We start from the raw sequence: 21,141 nt of genomic DNA on the forward strand, positions 1-21,141 counted from the left end.
AAAACTGGATGTTGTCTGATCTGACAACCCAAATCAGGCTATGATTTTGAGCATCTTCTGTCTATTCACACACCTAAACCTGTTATCTTGCTCCCTGAGATCTCCTGATTGCTTTTTATTACATTACATTTTAGTTGTAAGAATCTGGAAAGAAACCTCCCTCTTCTTTTCTCGTCCATAGAGCTCTGGTTCAGAATTGGACTTCAAGGTACATTAGCAATAGCAATTAACAGCAGACAGGCCGTATGCTGCCATTGTACCTAGTTTAAACACAGATATTATGATTAAAACCATGAGTAGATTCTGCAGTGTTCTAGAGATAAATAACCTGTAAGAAAAAGTGAATCTGTAAAACCATGAGCTAGAAGAAAACAGTTATGATAAACTGCACCTTCTAAAAATGAACGAAAAATCAAACTGCCACAAATACTGGATGAAAACACTAGGTGTAAACTTAGAATCACAAAGATCATTCTTGTGCTTCTTTCTTAGGTCAGTGATTGTTGCTATCAAATCTCAGGCTAGAAGAAAATGGGTTCTTCCCTGTCTCTCCCTACAATTTAAGACTCCAACTAACAAAAATTCCCTCCAGTGCCAACCTCTTAATTCTACTTGATTACCTGCTATATTAATATGATGATTTGCTCATTTGAACCCATTGATCTGTTGATTCAGTTTTAATTGCAACCTTGATTTGATCACTGTGTTGCTCCATTCTTAATTACCTCAGAGATACTACCTAAGATTGGCTCAGTTATATGCTGGTTTAATTTCATAGCTCCTTGCTTATCCTAAGTTTTTAATCCTTAAGTAGGACACCAGACTGCAACACAGCCCATGAATGCAAAGAAAAATTTGCAAGCCACTAGTGATATTTTCAAATAAGTACTAAAGTCATTCTCATATTAATTCTGGAAACCATTGGAAGCACCTTTTATTTAATTTTTAAATAGGGGACCTTAAAGATCTGCCTGAACCTCAGTATCTTTGGGAATGCATTTGCAAATTAGACTTCCACTTTGGGATTCAGAGGTAATCCCAATTTTAGACAAAGATTTCTGAATTCCTTGAACAGGAACCCCAAGATTATTATTCTCTAAAACTAATCAATAAATAGATTTTTATTTGCTATAATTTTTATTCATACTAAATTCTTACATGACCCTCACTTAACAGAAAATTAAAATTTCTGCGGAAAGAAAAAGAAGAAAAAGGAGATGAAGTTTGATAGGGGACATCTGTTAAAAAAGAACCTTCAAGGTCACTTTTTTTTGTGTGGATGTATATGAAGAGCCAAAACCCCCAAAGGGCCTAACAGGAATCATAATTAACTTTCATTGTCTCAAACCCCAGGGCAGAAAGAAATTGAACCAAGGGTAAGAAAAGAAAGGTCAGAGATAAAGCTTTGCATAAAATGTCACACGTTATGCAAGAATGGCATGCCTACCTATTTGGCAGGTTTGTCAAAAGGCATAAATGCTCATTTTCCACCTGTTGAACATAAGAGGAAGGAGGAAAAGAAGAGTGAAGAATAAAACAAAGGGTATAAAGGGCCTCTGAGAGATCAAGATGACATCCAATATGCCTTTTCACCCAAGATAACTCAAAGCCAGTAGGTTAGTACTAAGGTGAAGTTTTAGAAGTCTGAGACCTACCAGCCTTCCAGGAGCACTAATCTATTTTGGTAAACGCCAAGGAAGAAATTCTTACAAACTCTAAGGCAAGAGCTACAGCATAGTTCCTTATTCTTGCAGCTGCAGGAGGTCTAGGTGGCACAAACCTCCCTTTGCACTTGCCTTCTGTGAATAATTCATAGAATCACAGAATATCCTGAGCTGGAAGGGACCTGCAAGAGTCATCAAGTCCAACTCCAGTCCCTGCACAGGACAACCCCACAATTCACACCATGACTCTGAGGGCCTTGTCCAAGTGCTTCTTGAATATCAGCAGGCTTGGTGCCGTGACTGCCTCCCTGGGGAGCCTCTTCCAGTGCTCCACCACCCTCTGGGTGAAGAACCTTTCCCTAATATCCAACCTAAACCTCCCTGACACTTCTTCCTACCATTCCCTCAGGTCTTGTCATTGGTCAACCAGAGAGATCAGTGCCTGCCCCTTGTGAGGAAGCTGTAGAACACAATGAGGTCTGCCCTCAGTCTCCGCTTCTCCAGGCTGAATAAACCAAGTGACTTTGGCCACTCCTCACACAGCTTCTCCTCTAAATCCTTCACCAACTTCATGGCCCTCCTCTGGACCCCCTCTAGTAGCTTTATATCCTTAATGTACCGTGGTGCCCAAAACTGCACACAGCACTCGAGGTGAGGCTGCACCAGAGCAGAGCGGGACAATCACCTCCCTCGACCGGCTGCAACGCAGTGCTTGGTGCACCCCAGGACACGGCTGGCCCTCTTGCTGCCAGGGCACGCTGTTGGCTCATGTTCAGCTTGCTGTTGACCAGAACTCCCCAGGTCTCTCTCTGCAGAGCTGCTCTCTTGTTCCCCAGTCTGTATGTGCATCCACGGCTGCCGTGTAAAATCCGGCACCTGCCCTTGTTAAACTTCATATGGTTGGTGATTGCCCAGCTCTCCAGTCTGTCCAGATCCCTCTGCAGGTCCCTCTCTGCCCTTGAGAGTGGCAACAGCTCCTCCCAGTTTTGTTCAATGCCATAGTTTGCTGGAAAACCAGAGAAACTGGACTATCTGAAATATACATGTATACTAACATGTATGCCTTCATGTGGTAAGAAATGGAGCAAAACAATATTTATTTGGTTGTTTCATTAAAATTAACTCTGTGGCTTTGCCTTGGTCTTATAACTTGGTCTCCTAGGCTTAAGGCTGATATTCAATTACATGACATGAGGGTGAGATTTAAGGTAGTAGCAGCTTATGACACAGGCTTAACACAAGATTGCTAAGCATTCCCCTATCAGACCTGCTTTTGTCTGTTCCAAGATATGCAGTGTTGCAGTAGACAGAACTCAGCTCTGTTTGAGCATGGCAGCACCTATGTTGCTTCATATTGTAATCCTTCAATAGCACAATATGTCTCGTTAACAGAGTTCATGCTGCCATTAATTCAATGGAGAGGCGCCCATTTGCAGCAGGACTGAGACTGGCGCTGTCTGCTTTGGAGATGTTTGGGCTTGTCAATAAGTAGAAAAGACTGTCTGCACATTTCTGTGTCAGGTCTTTTAATCTGTTTATACCCTGGCTGGCATAATGGGGTCTCTAGGCACTGCATTACTAATAATAACTTCAAAGTACTTTTTTAAAGTTTAAGAGTTAAGCTTGGAAACAACTCTTAACGTGACACCTTTTAAAGATAGCAGTCAGTGGACTACAGAACATTGACAATCGCAGTACTTGGAGAAGTAAACAAGTCTCTGTGGATTTGATAGCCCAATAAATATCCATTATTGCTTGTTGCCAGGCTATGTGCCTAGAAAATGAAAATGAGGATAGAACAGTTCTTAATGGCTGATAGCAAAAATAATCGAGTCTTATCTAAATCAAACTTTATTGGCCTGGATGAGTTATTTTTGGCCTCCTGTAATCAAAGCTGAAAATTCACCTGTCAGGCACAGTATGGTAAAACTCATTAGAACCTCACCATGTGCTGTTATGAAATTGCTCCATATGGCAGTGCATGATTGTTTATTTACGAGATTCAAATATAGGCCAGTTTCAGAAACACATATATATAAAAATATACTATTTTCAAATGTCTTTAAGTCAAAAGTGTATATGCAGAAGTTACACACTTCTGTAATGGAAATATTACATTTCTACAAAGAATTTTGCCTTGTGCGTTCGTGAAGCTATTGATCAGGCAATTGGCAATCCTCAAGTGTGAGCACTCATTAAGGCAAAGGTATATGAATCATTTTTTAATGACACCTCTTTGCTTTCAGCAGCTTAGCATGTGTCCTGGTTTCAATGGATGCACTGTAATTTAGGCAAGCTGTCTACAGACTTCAGCCATTACTCTTACCATATGTTTTCTTCAGAAATTACCATGCACTGGGGCCTGCTAGCTGCATTCATGTAGCGAGGTGCACTCTCTCTGCCGTATCAGCATGTTAACATTACTTGAAAAAGCAAGAGTAATGTGCTTATTATAAAGAGAAATTCCCAATTAGCAAGTTTAGTGCATGTGTGTTAACTTGGATTAAATACATTCCAATTATGGGCAGCTCATTATTAAAACTGCAGCCAGCTGTTTGCCAGAAATGTGAGATCTGGTAGACAAGCCTTTCCCTATTCTCTTGCAAAAGAGCCCAGGTTATTTCTTCTTCTCTTTGGTTCCCAAATACTAAGTATGCATAGTGCAGTACACTGCTCTGCCATCCCATCTACACATTTCAAAGCATAACAAATGCCAGAAAGAGTGCTGAGTTGGTTAAAAAACAAGGAAAATCAGAATTCAGTGGCCAGAAGAACTTGGGGGCTCACACACACTTTGGGAAACAGGCTGCTACCGACTTCCCTTGCTAAGAATACTGGACTGGAAAAAAACAGGGAACAGTTCACCTTACTAGTTCCATGTCTTTTGACAGCCTCAAGTCAAATGCCTCTGATGTACATGTCTTGGCTTTATTGTGCTAAACCATTATACCATTCAGGTGTCCCAGTTACTGGGGGCCTTCCAGCGTTGGCCCACATTACAGAGAAAATGTGCATTTTTCTTAAACCTGAAATATTGAATGTTTTAAGAAGTGGATACAAGACCAAAGAGTTAGAAAAAGATGAAAGATACAAGTTATGTTTCCTGTTAAACCCTTAACTTCATTCTATTTCCTACAAAATATCTACTTAAAAATGCAGCCCACATTTTCAAGTTATTCCAGGATCCAGTTATTTCAATGGAAGTTAATGACTGAGGTAGGATTTAAATACCCCTGAATTACAAAATATCTTCAGAAATTTCAAAAAATGTCAGCTGTAGAATGAGAGGATATTTTTTTTCAGAGCCTTGTTTTTAAGCTTACGTTTCTGGGAGAATGATGTTATGCCAGGAGGCCACCAGTAACATTAACTTTTTTACTATTACATTTGCAGGAGAACAGGGATACAGGTCTCAGAGAGCACCAGCAGTCTGGGGGAGAAATCTGTTAAGTTTGACGTTTGCTCCAGCATCAACCAGAAAAATGAAAAAAGCCAGAATCCATTCCCAACTGGTGATAAAACCAAAGCAGAAAAACAAAGAGCCTGCCTCTATCACTCTGTGTTAGAACAAGGAGGATGGTGACTGCAAGGCTATAAACATGCACGTGCAAGCAGTAGGCCAAGGCGCCAACTGAGGGCTTAAAAAATCCCCCGTATCATAAACGGCAACAAAGAACAATGACTACTTTTATGTCTATGCTCACTTGAAGCTCAGTTAAATCCAAACTTTAGTTTCTAGAAGGAGAATTTATTTCTCAGACCTAGGCCTGCAAAAACAGAAAAGCTGGGGCTGCGACAAGCTAAGCAGTCCCAAGAAGCTGCTGCTCTTTGTTCACAGGCCTTTTAGGTCTGTGATATTTTAATTACATTTGCAGACTGGGAAAATATAACAAAAGAAAAGGAGTAGATGCAATTAAAGAGAAAAAAAAAAGGTTTTGCCCATATAGGATATTTCATTCAGATACTGGTTTAAATGGACTCATTGCCAGAGGACACACGTGCCCAGCCTAGATCCAGGCTCAGGTGACCTGCAACCATTGCACCAGTCCAGAAGTCCCAGCAGAAGCAGGGAGATGCTCCTTCACTATTGAACCACAGAAGCAAATTAAGAATGTATTCCTAGATCCCATCCTTAGAATCCAGTTGTTATTCTTTGGGGCTTCCTTGTCCCAACAGTTGAACTGAGGGTAGCATTTAGCACATAGAAGAAACAAGTGGAAGCTAGATGGACCTCTGTATTGAAATCTTATGACAGAGATAAGCATGGGATATTTTTGACCTTACATGAGGAAGGAGCAACTTTGGCTGTCCCCAGGTGTAAGCACTAATCTTGGTCTGAAAAAAACCCCTCTATTTCAACCAGTGGACAAGTTAAATAGCATGTGGGTATGGCACAGATGCAGAGTCTGTCTTGAATTATGGCAATACCAATTCCTTGTTTTATTTAAAAAAAATCCCCACAGGCAACCAACATTTTTTCCCAACTCAACAAAAAACCAATCCAAGGTAGCGATAACTGAAACAGAAGATACATCTGAAAGACACATCTATGCCTCATAAGAATCTTTCCATGTTATTAAGCAAAAACACTTTGGAAAGCCAGAAGAAAAAGGATAATTAAGGACCATGAGGAAATACACTCATAAAATCATAGTACTTGTAGGCTTACAAAAAAGGAGAAAGCCAGTTGTATCAAATATGGGCCAAAGACAGAGCACTGGAGGGTTAGAGAAGAGGTAATCCCACTCTAGACAGTCACATACTTTCACACGGTCATTAGGAAATTCTGTTTAGTAGATGAAGAGTTTACTAGCTCAAAGGATACCTGCTATAAAGGTTTTCAGCATTGTTTGTGCATAATCTATGTATAAGAGTTAACTTGGGAATGAGATATGATGTAGAAAATTGCCTTTGCAGTCCTTGAAGCCAATAATTTAGCTCTATAGCCTTAATTTATAAGGGAAAAAGAATGGTAGTTGGAACATGAATTTGGATCACCGTCAGATTTAGGAATGAAAGTAATTAATGCTTCTGTGAAACTCCCCTGGTAGTTATTTTTGGATTCAAAATCTTTAAAGAAAAGTTTTAATTTAGGGGCAGAAGCTCATTATGTTCTCAAAAGAATCCTGCTGCACTAAATCATTCTGCCTCCAATTCATAGGCCCACATTCCCTCTATACATACAGTTCCTTCACTGATCAAGCCACAAATTATTTCCCACCTTAACTACTGAAACTTAGATTTGCTTCCCGAGTTGTTCTGAATTGAGGCTCCTTGCCCTCATATTCACGGCTCTTACTATTACCACAGAACGATGGTGAACAAAGTCTTTCTTTTCACATTAGCTCAACGTTTTCTGCCATCTGCCACATCCCATCTTCCTTCTCCCGAGGAACTAACTCAGAAAGGTTCTTCCCTACAACACTCTTGACTCACCAAACCGTTATTAACTGTTGTTTCCCATTGTAGTGCCTCCAAGACATCATGGAGTTGTTAAAAATATTATTGAGGTGATAACATTATCTGATTGCCACCTGTGAATTTCACCTCTCTGCTTTCTCCAGCTTCCCACTTCATCAGTTTATAATCTTATCTGACATTTTTTAATCATTGACTCTATGTTGCTCCAGACTCTCAAACACTCAGCCCATACTTGGTGTTATCATGATATATTAATTATAAAGGGCAATAGAATTGCACTCCTGGGGAAGGGGTAGGGAAGGATGTTAGTGATTTTCAGGCTGTGAGTTTTTTTATTTTAACCTATTCTTTACTGCCCTCTGTGACTAAGTCCCAGATGATACCAATCAGGCAGAAATTAATATTTAATCCTACTTCAGCTTTCCAAATCCTTCAGCTCTAGCAGTTCTGCAGGATTCTTCATTTGCACTTACAGCTACAGTTCCAGGGACCAGCACAGTGTCTGCTAAAGCCAATGGAACCGTTCCCATTGGTTACAATGGACAATGAAACAGGTACTCAGACAACTAAACAGAGCAGTGAGTTCAGCAAAGGTTTCATCCATCTATTTACTTATTTTCCCTTGTACAAAAATCATCTTTCATCTTTAGTTATTTACATTCTCCAAAGCAAGCACTTATGACAGGCAGCTGCAAACAAAACCCAAAGGTTTTGGAGCTGAAAAGCAAGCAGCTGTGCTCTGCCACTTCTGTTGGCATGGGGAGGTATTTTCAGATTCTTAGTCAAACCTATGAGTGCTGTTCAAGGTTCACACAGGGATAACTGCATTTTGAAAGCTTCCAAAAGGACAGCACAAACACTAGGGCCTTATCCATTTTTTCAGGCCAAAGGGACTACTTATGTGAGCGAAGTTAAGCGCTGAGCAAGCCTTTGCAGCTCTGTGAACCAATATTATAATCGCACACATGAGCAGAATCATTAATTGTCTCACTTCCTTGGTTCTTTTAACAAGAATAATGAAAGGAAAATAATATACATACTTTGTTATTAGCTTAATCTCTCTTCAGCTGCCACTGATATCTCTTCTGAATTAGAAACAGTAGTCAATATTTGCTAAAAATGATGGCCACACCATTCTCATTGTTAGCCCCTGAAGAATGCATTACTTAAAAAATCTTACCTCTAAGATTTGCGTTTTCATAAATGGCACTAAGCATTTCATTCAGCTGCTTTTCTTTTTCTTTTTTTTTTTTTTTTAAGCAAGATTCTTCCCCCCCCTGCACCCTCCCCTCCCCCCTTTAAATAAACTGTTATAGCCTTTAACATGCCATAAAATTAAATACCTCCATTGGGGATCCATAATTACCATAACAATAGTATTTCTAGCACTTGTTGAATCTATGAGGAAAGTTAAAAGGTGGTATAATAATGAGTGCAACATTTTAAAGGACTACAGAATTGTCACTATACATTACCGAGCTCCTCTAGTTAACCCATGAATTAAAAGCACATAAGAGTGATAATAGCTGGATTTCTAAAGAAATGATTGACACTTGGTGAAATTATCACTTTGTTGGAATTAACCTGTGATCTGCTGGGAAGCATAAAAAAACCCCAAAACTTGGAAGCATATTAATCTCATAAGTGACCCTGCTTTAAGCAGGAGGTTAGACTAGATGACCTCCTGAGGTTCTTTCCAACCCAAATTATCCTATGATTCTAATCACTTCTACTAATTTTTGCTAGGTAGCTGTAATGATAGATATATTAGGTATGTGGCAAGAACAGATCACTTTCTTCTTGCTTGCATAACATTACAAAATCTCCAGTGCAAAATTAATTTAAAAATGAAGGCCAAATTCTGCCAGATGTAAATGGCCTTCTAGGAGTGGGAATTGACGTGTGCACCCCTCTCTAGGTTTGCGGAGATGCATGTGATCTATAGAGCCATTAAGCATTTGCATTTCCCAATGAAATTTCTTTTATTTCAAGAAAGGAGGGAAATTCTTCGATCAAGCAATCTGCATCTCCCAAGGATAAGGGCATGATTCAGGAAAACTTTTTAAAGAGTACTTTCAGCTCTGTGTGCTTACGTACCTCACCCAGATCCAAAGCCTTGCTCAGTGTTCAGTCCTTCAAGACTCCAATAAAGAAATGCTTAACAAGAGCAACTTCCAATCTTTAGTCATGCTGGGTTATTCTGAATCACATCAAATCCTCTCTGAGTTGTGTACACTTCTGTATTGTTCTTTAGTTTGCAAGTCTGTCATTTACTACCTTTGTACAGCTTTCTAGTTTCCAGCACTGTGGCCGTTTCAGACTGCTTGTTTTTACCACAAGAGAAATTACAATTCCTTGTGAGAGCGTTAGGAAGATACCTACCTCCTCAATGAAAGAGAGTCATACATTTAAACAAAATATTTTCACAATGACCAGAATTTGACAGACATGAAAACTGCCAAGTTGCAAACTTAAGTAAGTCACTTGCAGGAGTAAGATTACTTAGAAAAGCAAAATAATGGACAATGCTTATTTATTTAGTTAGACTCTGACAGGGAGTAGAACCATCATAGACAGCGCTTCCACCAGTCCTTAAGTATCCTGGAGGGGACAGGATTTATTTTGACACAAATCTCAGAATAAAAAAGAATAATTGAGGGTAGCCACAAGACAGGCCAAAAATGTTCCTAAGAAGTACAGAACAAATCTATTGTTACCACAGGGAAAACTCAATGCTCATTAATTATCATTGCCAAAGACCTGTCAACACTGCTGGAAAGAAATATTATTTTCCTAACCTAAAATATAAAGCTAGGTTCAAAGGAGTTTTTCTGTAGTGGTGGAAATTGGGATTAGCATCAGTGACTTAATCTGAGCCCAGTCTCTCTGTGCATCTGGATGTGTTTTAGGTATTACTGGCAGCCTTAGTCTACAGCAAGGTCTTTTATATCTACTCTTGTTGTTACTCCAGGAGAGTTCACATGGTTTCCACAAGCAGTGCTTGTGCCAATGTGATCCAAATGAGCATGGATATCTTAGCTAGCTCTGCTTGTTGAACTATCAGAGTTTTGAGTGGCAGGAGTTTGTGCTTTCAGGTCTAAATTTAAATAAAAAACCCAACATGATGATTTGGAGAGAATGTGGGAACCCTGAATATACAGACAACTTGAGGCTATACCTCAAAAAGATGTTAGTTTGAGGTATTGGTACTCCCACTGATGGCTGAAAAAGTGAGAACAGGAAATCGCATCTGAAATATGTGCAAGTCAACTGTGACTGAAATCTTGTTTGGCATCTCATTAGGTTAGTGATAGGAGGGTGAGAAAAATCACTACTACTACTACACACAGGCCCTCCTCCAAGTTAATACCTGAAGTTTTCAGGCCATCTGAGGAACTGTCCATCACCAAGCACAACAAACTGATGGCACCATAAAATGACAGCTATTACTTGCCAGTATGAAGAATAAGCAACAAGTAATAGCAAAATATTAATGCACACTGTTTAATTAAATGACAACATCATTTTCTTGTTATCTTGCTCTAACTCTGCTGGAAGAGTACAGTGTTGACATGATAATTTTATAAACTTCCTTGACAGTTCATGTTAAACCATCTTCCATTACCTTAGACTGATAACTGGCACTTACAAAGAAAATGAAATCTCTGATAAATTCATTAAACATGACAAATAACCCAGTACAATGGTTATGTTGCACTTAAACTAGCTGGATGGCTGGGCCCAAAGAGTTGTGATGGAGTTAAAACTAGTTGGCAGCCAGTCACAAGTGGTGTTCCCCAGGGCTCAGTGTTGGGGCTGGTTCTGTTTAATATCTTTATCAATGATCTGGATGATGGGACTGAGCGCGCCCTCAGTAAGTTTGAAAATGGCACCAAATTGGGTGGGAGTGCTGATCTGCTGGAGGGTAGGAAGGCTCTGCAGAGGGATCTGGACAGGCTGCATTGATGGGCCGAGGCCAACTGTGTGAGGTTCAACAAGGCCAAGTGCCGGGTCCTGCACTTGGGTCACAACAACCCCATGCAACACTACAGGCTTGGGGAAGACTGGCTGGAGAGCTGCCTGGTGGAGAAGGACCTGGGGATGCTGGCTGACAGCCGCCTGAACATGAGCCAGCAGTGTGCTCAGGCGGCCAAGGAGGCCAACAGCATCCTGGCTCGTATCAGGAATAGTGTGGCCAGCAGGAGCAGGGAGGTGATCGTGCCCCTGTACTCGGCACTGGTGAGGCCACACCTTGAATACTGTGTGCAGTTTTGGGGCTCAGTACAAGGACACAGACCTGGGAGTGCTGGTGGACAGCAAGATGACCCTGAACAAGCAATGTGCCCTTATGGCCAAGAAGGCCAATGGTATCCTGGTGTGCGTAAAAAGGAATGTGGCCAGCAGGGTGAGGGAGGTTATCCTCCCCCTCTACTCTGCCCTAATGAGGCCACATCTAGTGTACTGTGTTCAGTTCTGGGCCCCCAGTTCAAGAAGGACAGGGAACTGCTTGAGCAAGTCCTGAGGAGAGCTTCAAAGATGATCAGGGGACAGGAGCATCTCCCATACGAGGAAAGGCTGAGAGACCTGGGTTTGTTCAGCCTGGAGAAGAGAAGACTGAGGGGGGATCTCATCAATACTTACAAACATTTAAAGGGTGGGTGTCAAGAGGGTGGGCCTGGACTCTTTTCAGTGGCGCCCAACAACAAAACAAGGGGTAATGGGCACAAGTTGGAACACAGGAAGTTCTGCCTGAACATGAGAAAAAAAATCCTTACTGTGAGGGAGGCAGAGTAGTGGAACAGGCTGCCCAGGGAGGTTGTGGAGTCTCCTTCCCTGGAGACATTCAAACCCCACCTGGACACGTTCCTGTGCCCCCTGCTCTGGGTGTGCCTGCTCAAGCAGGGGGGTTGGACAAGATGATCTGCAGAGGTCCCTTCCAACACCTACCATTCTGTGGTTCTGTGACTGAGCTGCTGGAGCATGTCCAGAGAAGGGCAACGAAGTTGGTGAACGGTATGGAAAACAAGTCTTATGAGGAGCAGCTGGGATTGTTTAGCCTGGAGAAGAGGAGGCTGAGGGGAGACCTTATTGCTCTCTACAGCTGCCTGAAGGGAGGTGGTAGTGAAGTGGGGGTTGGCCTCTTCTCCCAAGTAACAAGCAATAAGACAGGAGGAAAAGGCCTCAAGTTACACCAGGGGAGGTTTTGATTGGATATTGGGAAAAATTTCTTCACTGAAAGGGTTGTCCAGCATTGGAACAGGCTGCCCAGGGAAGTGGTTTGAGTCACCATCCCTGGAGGTATTTAAAAGATATGTAGATGTGGCATTTAGGGACATGGCTTAGTGGTTGATTTGCAATGCTAGGGCTACAGTTGGACTCGATGATCTTAAAGGTCCCTTCCAACCTAAACAATTCAATGATTCTTTTATCTAAATCACCACGTAAGCTATTTCCTTTTTAAATTCTAGAAGAAAAAAAGAGAGTAATGACTTCATATTATATTTTTAAGAAGTTACTGTGAAACAGACTCAAGTCTTTCTTCCATCAGCTGATATTGGCAGCAATTTCAATTAAGTCAATAAAGTTACAGTATTTGGCTTTAGATTTGTTATCCCCTCTTTTCACCTTCCTCCAGGAAACAGAAAATGGAGAGACAGTCTTATTTCTGCAGATATTCCCTTAATAATATATTACAACATAATCTTGTCAGAAAGACTTATTTTCAGTTGAATAACGATCTATTTTCACTTGAACATTTCCCACACACACAGCCTAAGCACACTGACCATGCAGGCGCGTCCAGTGAACTGCAGACAACATTCCCTTTAATGTACTTTGCCATTTAAATTCCCAGTGGCTACTCTATCTATGCAGTTTAAGCTGCTTGAAAAAGCAAGAACATTGTTTAATTACAGTAAGTTGCTAAATATCTGAGTGAAGGAAGTTATTGAGGATATGCCAAGTAGCTTGGCCTATACCTCAAGCCAGGCAAGGCTCAGGAAAAAGTAAGAAGAAAGTAATAAGAAGCAACATCTCCTTTGTCAAAGTTACTCTTGCTTGGCCTTTCTCTGCTGAAAGAAGGCTGAAGAATACTTATAAAATTATTCTTTTTGCTCACTACACAGAATCATAAGGAATAATTTTTCAAATCCAGCTAATGTGGACAGAAGGTAAGGAGACAGTTTAGGATCAGGACCACTAATTTCATTTTAACATGGCCTGATCACAGAAACATCTGTGACCAGATCATCCCCTGATATTAACTGGCCTCCTTTAATGGACGGACGGCTTTTCTATACCAGCTGAAGGTGAGGCTTATTTTGACTTGATATTACACCACATATTAAGGAGCACATTCAATGGCAAGCCCTCTGCCTCTATAATACAGTGAAATTCTGGACACAGAAGTGGACATGGGACAGAACAAAGTTGTCAACTGTTTGATACTCTTGATCAGATTACAATAATTTATTTTAAAAAATAGTAGCTCAATCACTGATATTCAAACTAGCAAAAACCCCATCTACCTTTATGTACAAATGAAATGACAGAACCTAATCTCTGTTCAACTCTTTCATGACTGATTTTTTCAGTTTCTCTTTCTCTCAGATGATAAAAAGAACTAGATAAATTAATTATCTTACCTATAAAGGACCATTTTATGAGGCTCACTTGCTTCTTTTGATTGAAGTTGGATATTTGGTGTATCAAACAATTCAATGGTGAATCAGCGATGATCTTCTACTGTCACTTCCACACTCCACATCTCAGAAGCTTCATATTGTGGACTAAGTTTTTAGACCTTCAGCACAATTGACTTTAAAATGGCATTCTGCTCTCTGAAAGCACAAAGGAAAAAAATGTTAACATTTCCTAATGTAGTTAACTATTTTCCAAAACTGCTTAATGGATGTAATGAAGCAGAGAAGGACATTAAACCTACATTATACGGTGAAAGATTGTTTTACTTTTTTGAGATTATACAAATACTTTTGAAAATATCAGTGAAAAATAATATGCTTGATATATAGGACAAAACAATTCCTGTCATGATTTAAAATTGCATTTCTCTCATATTAACCATCAAATCTTCTCACTGATAACAGGGATGTGAGATACAAAAAGGACTCCTCAGAACATTGGCCCAATTTCACAGATCTTTGAAAATTCTCATTAAAAACTTTACTAGCCCACACCTCAAGATTTATGAGACAATAATCACAAGTCTTCACTAACATCTGCAGAGCATGGATGTCTTCTAGGGGTCTGTGAAAATCCTGAGGCATAACCCCCACAAGTGATACCAAGCAACACCATGACTAGCTCTTACAGCATCCATTTCTCACAGGACTAGAATAGTCTTCCAGGAAGAAGGCAGCGAAAGTGGCAGCTCCACAGAAGGCCAGTTAGAGGAATTGTGAATTTATATTTTACAGTGTTATAGGACCTTGTAAAACCACAGAATATATTATTTCCATATTTCAGCTTTGACCTTACTGTATAGCTTTTGCTCTATGAATAATCCCATTTCATTATTGCAAGGTTGCATTTCTGAAGGTTGGTTATAAATTGTATCTATAAATAATTTCTCAAGTTACTGTTTGCAAGTTGCTTGTTACTTTTATCTTCAGGAAGGCCTGTCCTTAGACCACCTCAATTCTGATCGCTCACCTTTGCTATTAAACCACAAATCCAAAACATTTACTAATGGCTACTTGAGTTTGTAACTATTTTATGAATTATCTATTTACATTTCTTATTCACTTAATGACAAGAGAACTTATACAGATCGACTGAACTGTTAAGCTATTGTCCTGGACATCATATTTTTACTCCAAACTTTCTTTTCAGAGACCATCAAAGACTCAAAGGAAAAGAAAGGATAGGGGTAGGGCAGATATCTGGAATTTAATTCTTTGTCACCCCATAAAAAATTTAATCGATTCCTTTGTGACTTGTTCAAATCCCACGGAAATCAATGTAAAGACTCCCATTGATTTGACAGAGTATATGTGCCAGGCCCTTAACCTCTCTAAAGCAAAGTGTAATAGGATGCCTAATTAGAGACTTAATTAATGCCTGTATGATGTTTTCTAAAGGAGAAGCTAAATTAATGTTCATGGTTTCCACAATTCTTAACACAGGCCTACAGATTCTATGCTGATCAAAATCTCCTGCATATGTTATACATTTAGCATTACAGAAATCAATAAATTTTTAAATAACAGAGCTTATTCATTCAAGAGTGGAAAGAAAAGGATTTACCTCCTCCCTCCACCTTGTAGGTGCTAAGATCTTACTGTAACCACCAAAAAACAGAGGAACTGATATTCTTATTTACAAAAGGCTGCATGCTATCAAGGATGCAGAGTTCCTTTTTTTTTTTTTTTTTTTTTTTTGACCCTGGTAATGGTAATAAAGCTGCATCTTTTTTCCTTGCTGTAGCCTGCAACAAAATAGCTGATTCTCAGGTGGAAAAATAATTAGTAACATAGGAGGTCGAACGAATTTTGAGATATTGAGGAAAATGTAGTTTGAACTGTCAGGTTTACTCGCTTACCCACAGGAACTACAAAGCAGCAAAGAAATAAAACCGTCTTAGAACTTATAGCTTTCATCAACCTATTCCCTCTGGCTGATTTTTTCCCCCAAATTTCTCTTTTCCCAGTGGCTCCTATTAGAAAGATAAATAGTTTGCCTCTCTGCTTAGTAACAAATATCATGTTACTTGCTTTTTTCTTTTTAAATACTATTAAATTATTATCATTTTTTTAATACGAAGATAGAAAGACTGTGCAACTTGTTCAGTCAAATACACTTCACAGGAGCACCTGCACTGCATGCATTTTCAAAGGAAACTGAAGGTATTAGTAGTTCAACTCCTGTCTATTAGGCCAAAGAGAGTTGCTCGCTCTTTGACACCCTGCCTACATAGTTATAAGGCCTGCCAACAACACTAGGATTCTTTGTATATGCATTTAGAACGGCTATGGATTAGCACAGAGGACCCTTACAGTTTCTTTGATACTCTACTGTGATCAGATCATGAAAAATTTATGGATAGAAAGTGATTCTTTACATTGCAATCACAAAAGTTAAGGAAAATCAGCATCCAGTGCCGCAGCAGGCCATTGAGTCTTTCATTGTTCATAATTTTTTGTACCCTCTCCAAAGGCAAGAACCCTAAGTCCAGCCACCTTGAATGCATGTATACCAATGCACAAATAGGAAGAACTGGAGCTCCATACCCACTCTGAGAGTTACGGCATCATAGGAATCACAGAAACTTGGTGGGAAACCTTGCATGACTGGAAGACTACAACAGATAACTACAAAGTCTTTTGGAAAGATAGGAAGGGAAGGGGAGGAGGTGGAGTTGCATTTTATGTAAAAGAGAAATTTGAGTGTATGGCGGCAAGCTGAGATCACAAAAGGTCTACTGAATGCCTTTGAATCAAGATTAGAGGGGTTGTCACCAAGGGGGATCTTAGGTTTGGTATCTGTTACCAACTTTGTAATCAGGATGATGAGGCTGATGAAACCTTACCTTGGCTGCTTAAGGAAGCCTCAGGCCAACAGACCGAGGTCCTCAAGGGTGACTTTAATTACCCAGACATTTGTTGTGAGAATGACACAGCGGTTGTTCATAACAACAGAGCAAGGCAAGAACAGCTCCAGCTGTTGGATTTGATACACCCTCTCCCTGTTTCAAGCTGCAGGGGTGATGATGGGGAGGATCATGCCTCTGACTGAAGTGTCTGCTCCTTTGGTCTGATGCCTGCACTTACCAATCACTGCACTCTCACCAATATGTCATTGTGATTGTCAATCTGAATTTTCTTTCTCCAACACCGGTGGTGTAGTGCCTCTGTCTCCTAACAGCCCCTGGACCCCTCGTCTGCTTCTCTGGCCACAGGGGTATTTGCACCCACTTGTTGTGTCCTAGAACTCAACACCCCAAGCAAAACAACAGGTTATGCTGCCCTCCCTTAAGGGCTGCCTCCCCCTCTCTCCAAATTTTCTTCTCTTCAGCTGACTTGCATTGTTAGCTACCTTTCTAAGGCACTGCTTACATTAAAAGCATGTGCAGGGAAGCACATAGAGACCCCATACAAGATGCTGCAGGACTTATTTTGCAAAGACAGCAAATGACACTGTGTTGCTTAGTAAGAACCATTAACTTGTAACATTGGCTTTGTTCTTTAAAGGGAAGGAAATTGCTGCAAGTCAGGGTACACTGGAAGGCACAGGAAAAACGGGACAAGGTCCTGTTTTTCTCCAGACCAAAGTATTTGCTAATCATTTTGTAACAACTCCCCTCCCACTTGCCCTCTTAGAAGGATTTAAGTGCCCAAATCCCTTGTTAAACAATGAGAGTTAGAAGCCTCAACTTCTTTGTGGATTTGCATGAGTGACTTGTAGCTGAGCCATTATCCTATTCTCCTTCACTACAACCCGTTTTTCCCCAGGTGATGGAAGTGTGTCTGACTGCAAAGTCCACTTCACTGTGAGCGCACAAGTCTCAGTGCTGTACCCAGCCCGTCAGAGTGGGCATGGAGGCTCTGAGCAATGCCAGCCTAAAAAAGAAGACAAGCACATAAATGTCATACAAGTCAGAACTGTATTTCTTATTTTCTCTTAAAACAGATTGTCGTGGTTTAGCGGCAGCTCAGCCCCACACAGCCACTCGCTCACTCCCCCACCGGTAGATGGGGGAGAGAATCAGAAGGGTAACGCTCGTGGGTTGGGATAAGAACAGTTTAATAATTAAAATTAAAAGAAACAACAGTAGAAATGCAATGTAAAGGAGAACAACGAGAGGCGCAAAGCCCCGGGGGAGGGAGGAAGGGAGGGGAGAGGGGGAACGAACCGCCAAAACAAACCACACGCGCCGCAGCTGCTCGCCACCCGCCGACCCGACGCCGCGCCACCTCCGCGCTGCCACTGCCCCCCCTCAATATACTGGTCATGGGGTCACGTGGTATGGAATGAACCTGCCATTGGCCAGTCGGGGTCAGCCGTCCCCACCATGGCCCCGCCCCTCCCAGCCCCCCCCCGCCACGCGGCAGAGCGCGGGAAGCTGGAAAGGTAGCCGACCCCCACAGTGAGGAGAATTAACCCCTTCTCAGCCAAAACCAGCACATTCTCCACCCCTTATTCCATACCATTTACACCATGCCCAGGTCCCGTATGATGCAATACAACCGTACCAACCACCACCCCTCCCCTTCCCATCCTTTAACATAATACACAGACATCATTCCCTTAGTTCATGGACCTTCCCTGTAAAATGTCCATTAAAATGTCCATTGAGTTCACCCAGTCCATGACTCTGGGCTCCATCTGTTGTATCAGTCTTCCCGGGTGGGAGAGATGGTGTGTGGCGTTGGGTTGCTGCATACCGAGTCAGTCATCGTTCCATCACTGCTGCACGGCTTGTTTCATAGTTGATCTTCCATGGGTTGGGAGGCTCGTACTCTGATATCATTGATACAACACAGAGGTGACACACAGTATTATATAGCAGTTCACATTGTGCCATTCAGTTCATTGACTGTTTTCACCCAAAATCAAATCCCCCTGAGGCACACATCGGATTTCTCCATCCTCCCACATCACCCACCAAGTGCACCCAGGTCCTCGAGCAAAAGCAATCCCACGAATGGGTTTGCCTTTGCTGGAGGCAGGAAGAACCCAGACTGTTTTGCCCAGCATACTTTTTGTGTGCACTACAGGGACTCTATCCCCTTCCACAGTATGTAGGATTTCTGACTGGGCAGGGCCAGCTCGGTTGGCAGATCCCCTCGTGTTGACTAACCACGTGGCTTTTGCTAAATGTGTATCCCAGTGCTTGAATGTTCCACCCCCCATTGCTCTCAGTGTAGTTTTTAACAGTCCATTGTACCGTTCAATTTTCCCAGAGGCTGGTGCGTGATAGGGGATGTGATACACCCACTCAATACCATGCTCTTTGGCCCAGGTGTCTATGAGGCTATTTCGGAAATGAGTCCCATTGTCTGACTCAATCCTCTCTGGGGTGCCATGTTGCCACAGGACTTGTTTCTCAAGACCCAGGATAGTGTTCCGGGCAGTGGTGTGGGGGACAGGATATGTTTCCAGCCAGCCAGTCGTCGTTTCTACCATTGTAAGCACATGGCGCTTGCCTTGGCGGGTCTGTGGGAGTGTGATATAGTCAATTTGCCAGGCCTCCCCATATTTATATTTCAGCCATCGTCCCCCATACCACAGAGGCTTTACCCGCTTCGCTTGCTTGATTGCAGCGCATGTGTCACATTCGTGGATAACCTGTGCAATAATATCCATGGTCAAGTCCACCCCTCGATCACGAGCCCACCTGTATGTTGCATCTCTCCCTTGATGGCCTGAGGTGTCATGGGCCCACCGAGCTAGAAATAGTTCACCCTTATGCTGCCAGTCCAGGTCCACCTCAGCCACTTCAATCTTAGCAGCCTGATCTACCTGCTGGTTGTTTCGATGTTCTTCAGTGGCCCGACTCTTGGGGACGTGAGCATCCACATGCTGTACCTTTACAACCAGGTTCTCTACCCGGGCAGCAATATCTTACCACAATGTGGCGGTCCAGATGGGTTTGCCTCTGCGCTGCCAGTTGCTTTGCTTCCATTGCTGTAGCCAGCCCCACAGGGCATTTGCCACCATCCAGGAGTCAGTACAGAGATAGAGCACTGGCCACTTTTCCCGTTCAGCGATGTCTAAGGCCAGCTGGATGGCCTTTACCTCTGCAAACTGGCTCGATTCACCTTCTCCTTCAGCAGTTTCTGCTACTTGTCGTGTAGGACTCCATACAGCAGCCTTCCATCTCCGGTGCTTTCCCACAAGGCGACAGGACCCATCAGTGAACAGAGCGTACTGCTTCTCATCTTCTGGCAGTTTGTTATACAGTGGGGCTTCATCAGCACGTGTCACCTCCTCCTCTGGTGATAATCCAAAATCTTTGCCTTCTGGCCAGTCCATAATCACTTCCAAGATTCCTGGGCGACTGGGGTTTCCTACTCGAGCCCGCTGGGTGATCAGTGCAACCCATTTACTCCACGTAGCATCAGTTGCATGGTGTGTAGAGGGGATGTTTCCTTTGAACATCCAGCCCAGCACTGGCGGTCAGGGTGCCAGGAGCAACTGTGCTTCAGTACCAACCACTTCTGAAGCAGCTCAAACCCCTTCATATGCTGCCAATATCTCTTTTTCAGTTGGAGGATAGCGGGCTTCAGACCCTCTGTATCCCCGACTCCAAAACCCTAGGGGTCGACCTTGGGTCTCCCCTGGTGCTTTCTGCCAGAGGCTCCAGGTAGGGCCATTCTCCCCGGCTGCCGTGTAGAGCACATTTTTTACATCTTGTCCTGCCCGGACTGGCCCAAGAGCTACTGCATGGACTATTTCTCGTTTAATCTGTTCAAAGGCTTGTCATTGCTCAGGGCCCCATTTGAAATCATTCTTTTTCCGGGTCACTTGATAGAGAGGGCTCACGATCAGACTGTAATTTGGAATATGCATTCTCCAAAAACCCACAACGCCCAAGAAAGCTTGTGTTTCCTTTTTGCTAGTTGGTGGAGACATGGCTGCTATTTTGTTGATCACATCCATTGGAATCTGACGACGACCATCTTGCCATTTGATTCCTCAGAACTGGATTTCTCGTGCAGGTCCCTTCACCTTACTTTGTTTTATGGCAAAACCAGCTTTCAGAAGGATTTGGACTATTTTCTCTCCTTTCTCAAAAAGTTCTTCTGCTGTGTTGCCCCACACAATGATGTCATCAATGTATTGAAGGTGTTCTGGAGCTTCTCCCTGTTCCAGTACAGTCTGAATCAGTCCATGGCAAATGGTAGGACTGTGTTTCCACCCCTGGGGCAGTCGATTCCAGGTGTACTGGACGCCCCTCCATGTGAAAGCAAACTGTGGCCTGCACTCTGCTGCCAGAGGGATTGAGAAGAATGCATTAACAATATCAATTGTGGCATACCACTTGGCTGCCTTTGACTCCAGTTCATGTTGAAGTTCTACCATGTCTGGCACAGCA

At 42.2% G+C, this 21,141-nt stretch overlaps 1 long non-coding RNA gene across 1 annotated transcript in view; it reads right to left on the reverse strand.

Moving 5' to 3' along the window:
• The window catches only part of LOC142062655 (uncharacterized), a 169,129-nt gene that overhangs the window by 86,473 nt on the left and 61,515 nt on the right, over positions 1–21,141 (reverse strand). Inside the window, exon 2 of the long non-coding RNA XR_012662530.1 lies at positions 13,730–13,924. This is a non-coding gene — a long non-coding RNA (uncharacterized LOC142062655). The remainder of the gene's footprint in view (positions 1–13,729; positions 13,925–21,141) is intronic.

This window comes from Phalacrocorax aristotelis, chromosome 10 (genome assembly GCF_949628215.1).
Source record: "Phalacrocorax aristotelis chromosome 10, bGulAri2.1, whole genome shotgun sequence".
NCBI lineage: Eukaryota > Metazoa > Chordata > Aves > Suliformes > Phalacrocoracidae > Phalacrocorax > Phalacrocorax aristotelis.